Below are 5713 nucleotides of genomic sequence, written 5' to 3' on the forward strand. Positions count from 1 at the left end.
TTTCACAGAAAAGATATGTTTTGGTGCCGATTTGATAATGTTTGAAGGGCTGTCTTAACGAACTTGTGATGGGAAACCATTAAAAAAAAAGAACCCAAAATGTTGAACAACAATGTGTTAGTAATTAGGCCACACAAGACTTTGTGTGAGTGACTTTGTGTGAGTGCCGGGTGGAAAGTGGGGGCTTGGCTCAGGTTGCCAAAGCCTACGAGACGGGTGGTCCCGATCAGTCGGGAACTCTCTACCCTGTGCAATAGAGTACGTCATTAGATATCTCATTACACCAGAGCAGAAGGAACGCGGTGTACGTGCCTCTGAAAGTTATGGGGAAAAAGGCACGGAGGTTACTTCTCCTCCTGGAAGATGAGAATAGGACCAATAGTACGTAATTACGCTTCCCCTCTGGGGTGGAGCTAGACTCCTTTTCTCTAGTGGCTTGGACTCAACTCACTAAGTGATGAGAGACCATCCACTGGACTTCTTCATAGCCAATTTTTGTTTGCTTCCTCATAGGCTCTAGTGACCGTCAGGTGTCCTCCAGTTCTGTCAAGGTGAGACTGGGAGGGGACCTCACAGCTGGTATGAGAGACTACGATTCAGAGCTTAGGTTAGTTTGGAAAATTTCATACTGTCTAAAATTTTTAAAAACAAGAAAAATTGGTTAGCTAACCCAAGGCTTATGCGACGATTTCTCAAGAAGATCCTATGGTTGAATATCGCAAGTTCCAAGTCTTTGAGCTTATTTATGAGAGTGCTTATCGTTCTCCAAACTATACTTTTCGACGAGCGTGACGGAGCTACTGATGAAGACTCACACTCCTCATTTGACTCGGATAGATAAAAACTGGGAGCTCGAATGGAGCAATGAAGGCGGGACTTATTACATCAATGCTTGGAAGCTGGTATGTCTTACCACGGATTTAAAGAAACTACGTTGGGCAGAGGAACTGAGAGTGGTTGAGTTGTACTATTTCTTGGGTACAAACTCGAGCATCACTGTTCCCACTTATCCAGAAGGCACGAAGAAACCCGTGAACGAATGGGTATGGGATAAAGTGGTGGAGATAATTCCATATCGATGGACCAAAAATTTTTCTATTCCTAAGGATACCCCTAAGAATATGGATTTTGTAAACACTTCCCGATTTCAAATGAGTATAGGAACTATTATACCGATCAGTTAGAAGATTGTAGAAATGTGACTACAAACACCCATCGTTTGTATCACCATATTCCAAGTCAACCAGCTATGTGGATTGTTTAGAACCAAGTCTTTTGAATTGAGTATCTTGATCTTGTGTCTATTATGAAGTTAAATCTTAGTCGTGTGATAAGTCTTTAAATTTGTCAGTCTATCGATCTTATGAAATCCTGTAGGTAGGTACCTGCTTCTGTTCTTTATACCGCGGTTTAGGAGAAAAAACTTCTTATCAAGCAAGCGCAACCCACCAACTTCAAAGGTGAAGGGGTAAACGTGGAACGAGATGCAGAGGTGTGGATCGAAGCCATGGAGGATTAATTTGAAGTTGCAGGAACTCATCCACAGAATCAAACTATGCTTGCAATGTTCCGACTTACTGGTGATGCCAGAATATGGTGGAAACAACATTGCCGAGACTCCAACATTGTTGGATCTTCTCAGTCATGGGAAGAAATTAAGACTGCAGTGATCGAACGTTACTTACCACCAGCTTATAGGGCCATCAAAATGAACGAGTTTTTCTCAGTCAAGCAGTTATCCTTGACTGTAAAGGGATATTACTCCAAGTTCGTGACTCTGAAGAGATACGTGCCAAAGATGACCTTGGGACACCAAGTGACTAGGTTTTGCAAAGGCCTCATTGAACCATTGAACCGTAGATTGGAAGCTCTTAGACCAACAACATTGCAAGATGCTTTGTTAAGAGAAAAGCCATTAGCTGTGGAAATCATGAAAGGTTGCTCAGGGCAGAAAAAATTACTTAGTGAAGAGGGCTAGACCAAATAATTGGGATAACAGATTCCTCAATGCAAATTCTGTAAATGATTAGAGAAATTTTTTCAAATGACTCAGAGTATCAGCAACTGTTAACACGGATTTAACAAGGCGAAGGACCTAAAGTAACTTCTAGACCGGCTAAAGACTATTCTCTTCAAGGGAAAATTCTTTATCTTGGTCAAAGACTCTATGTATCTAAGGATCCAGCACTAAAGAAAGAAATTTTATTTGAAGCTCATGATAGCCCGACTTCTGGACATCCAAGGTATGCAAAAACCTTGAATGCAATCAGAAGAAGCTATTTTTGGCCAACAATAAAAGGTGATGTTCTTTGTTACGTAAAACAGTGTTTATCTTGTCAGCAAATTAAAGCCAAACAAATCAAGCTTCCCGGGAAACTCAAACCTCTTTATATACCTCAAATGAAATGGGAGTGTATGAGTATGGATTTTGTCACCGGATTACCTGTTGTCAGAGGCTACGATTCTGTATTTGTGGTTGTCAATATGCTCACTAAGGTGTCTCAATTGATACATGTCAAGACGACCTATAGTGCTTCTGATATCAGTAGGGTTTTCATCAAGGAAATCTTTAGACTTCACGAGTTGCCGAGAAGAATCCTCAGTGATAGAGATGCGAAGTTTACTTCAAAGTTTTGGACTTCTCTTTTTCAAGCAATTGGAACTCAGCTATGCTTCAGTACAGCATATCATCCTCATACCGATGGGCAGACTGAAAGAGTAAACCAAGTAGTCGAAGCTATTCTTAGGGCTTACTGTTCACAATAGCCAAGGAAATGGATTTAATATCTTCCTTTAGTAGAATATGCTTATAATTCTTTTGATCATATATAGAAGCATAGGAATATCACCATTCAAGGCACTCTATGGACAAGAGTGTATAGCTCCAGTGATCTTTTCTGATACAACTATTAAAGTGGAGGCCTCAAAGAAAATATTAGAAGACATGTAAGCGCAGACTAGAGAAATTCGCAAGGATAGTCAAGTAGCTCAGGACAAACAGAAGCATTATGCAGACAAGAAAATATCTGAAAGAACTTTTAAGTTAGGGGATAAAGTATTTCTCAGCGTTAGACCCAAGAGGAGTAATCTATCCTTGAGAAAGCTCAAGAAGCTTAGTCCAAGATACTATGGACCTTATGAGATTGTCAAGGTTGTAAGTGACCAAGCTTACAAGTTGCAATTACCCTCAAACCTTAAAGTTCATGACGTTCTTCACGTGAGTTTGCTTAAAACCTATATTCCCAATCCTGATCATCTTGTAGATGCAGAACAAGTTGTTATTCCTACTCAAGGAGTTCTCGAGCTTCAACCCGATTATATCCTTGATACAGGGAAAAAAAACTAAGGAATAGGAACATCATCGAACACCTAATCAAGTGGAAGGATTTTCGAGAAGAAGACGCAACATGGGACGATCAACTAAAGCTTCAGAAGGATTACCCAGACTTACCCTTGAGATGAGGGCATCTCAATTCTTTCATGTTCGGTAGAATGTAAGGTCTCGTTAAACTCTGTACTGATCCAAATTTCCTTAAAAATAGGGTTCGGATGTCGAAAGCTGCTATTTATGGTAGGTCGTCGTATGTGTTACTTGCAGGTCTGCCTCGAGTTAGCAAGTTTCACAATTGAATTTGGGTTAGTATAGGTCAAGTTAGCCTAAGGTTAGCATTTTATAAGGTATGTGTATGGCATGTATGTGGATGTGCATGCATGGGTATGCATGGGCATGGGTGTGCATGCATGGTCATGTATCCCCATCATGTATGGCCATGGGTCATGTGTATAGGTAGTCTTGTGACAAGTGTTAGACTAGGCATGGAAAGTGTAGCATGGGAACCTAAGCTTGGCCTAGATAGGGTAGAGCATGGACTAATGAGTGAGGTGTGGGTAATGCAACATGGGACTAGGACACCACAAACATTCAAATTAGCATGAAGCTAGCACTACCTCCTCTTGTTGCAATTGAATTGACACAGAGAGAGAGAGAGCGAGAGAGAGAGAGAGAGAAAGTGTGTATTAAGCAAGTGAGGACACCTCACTAGGCAAACCCCACACTTGCATGGCAATTGGAAGTGTGTGTGTGTGTGTGTGTGTGTGCGCACGTGTGTGTGTGTGTGTGCATGGGCTCTCCAGTTCCACATTTAGCAAGCCAAATCAATCCTCTTGAGGGGGGAGGCCTATATAAGAGTAGTTCACCCCTCTCAAGATACACACAATCCCCAAGCCTCATAAGGAGTGTTGTTGCCGGAGCTTCCATTGGAGGAGTGTACCTACGTCAATTAGCATACACAAGGAAGCTTAATCAAGGTGATTAGTTCAAGTTATATATTACTCTAATTGCTCTGTAGCCTCTTCTCTTTGGAGGATCTATGTCGAGCTTGCTCCATATTGTTATTTTTGCTAAATGATTTCAATTTATTTAATGCGGGGATTATAAATAGACTCTTACCTAGTGATCATTCTTTTCCTTGCCGGATTAAGGAGCATTAAAGTTACCCTAATCTCTTGGGAAAATCTCTTTCCTTAGCTATGCATAATCAATGTTTAATTGTTTCCTACCCACTTATGTGATTTTTAGTACATGATTAAGAAGGAAATAATCTTCCTCTTATGCTCTAGTTAACACATGATTAAAGGGTGAAATCAATCTCTCTTTGTGCATTAAATTTTTGCATGATTATGTTTGCTTGTGCATTAAATATTATGTATAATTAGAGTTCTATTTGCACTAAACTAATTGCACATATTTATGCATGGTAAAGTAGATTTTGACCTTCTCTTTTACCCTAGTCTATGAATGGTTATAGGCATACATTGTGCATAGTAATGATGAGCCAAAAGTGATGCATGGATGTGATTCCTATATATTGCCTATGGTGGATGTAATTATGGTAATTTTACGGTAAAGATTATGCATGTGTCTTTATGGTAAGCTTGTTTTCTTCATTCATGGTCGAGTGACTAAATAGGGAAAGAATTCTTTTACACTGAATCACTTGTGCATATCAGCATGTCGATTTATCTTAGCTAGTTTTCCCTTGTCAATGTTTCTTTGCACAAGTTTATGTGTGATTATCCAGAGTTCAACTTGACTTCTACTTGAGGAAATCTATGGCTTAAAAGCAATTCATTGCACTCTCCTAGATGTAGAGTATTGTTATGAGTAAGCTTAGGTACTCTTTTTCCTAATCCTTGTGGATGCCTAATCATTGTTAATATGGTTACTTGATACCATATTCTAGCCTTGTTTCTTCGGAGTTTTTCTAATCCAAAGTAGTGAGATATGGCCCCCAAGAGGAGACGTTTTGGTGGTGCTAACGACCGCGACACGGGAACTAGCAACATGGCAAACAACGTTAAAGCACCAATGAGAGAGGAAAATCTGGCCATCTCACAAGGCATTAGTGAGGAAATTCATGAGGTAGGATGAATTTACTTTTGTATTTTACATAAGCATTGCATTACGATACCTTTAGGAACGTTTAAACTTCTCAAACTGTGTTGGAAATCCAACTGAGACAACGGCATTGGTATTTTTAAAGGTTTTAACTAAGTTTAAGTTTAAATTTAATAGGAAAGAAATATTTTAGGGAAAAGATTGTTTGGAAGTAGGAAAGAATGGTTGGTAGGAAAAACTATCTCAACAAATTTCATTCATTATTCCAATGTCGATTTAGTATGAACCCTCTACTGATCACAGGGCGGTAGCTCG

This window comes from Adiantum capillus-veneris, chromosome 30, assembly GCF_014529385.1.
Source record: "Adiantum capillus-veneris isolate H3 chromosome 30, ASM1452938v2, whole genome shotgun sequence".
Classification (NCBI taxonomy): domain Eukaryota; kingdom Viridiplantae; phylum Streptophyta; class Polypodiopsida; order Polypodiales; family Pteridaceae; genus Adiantum; species Adiantum capillus-veneris.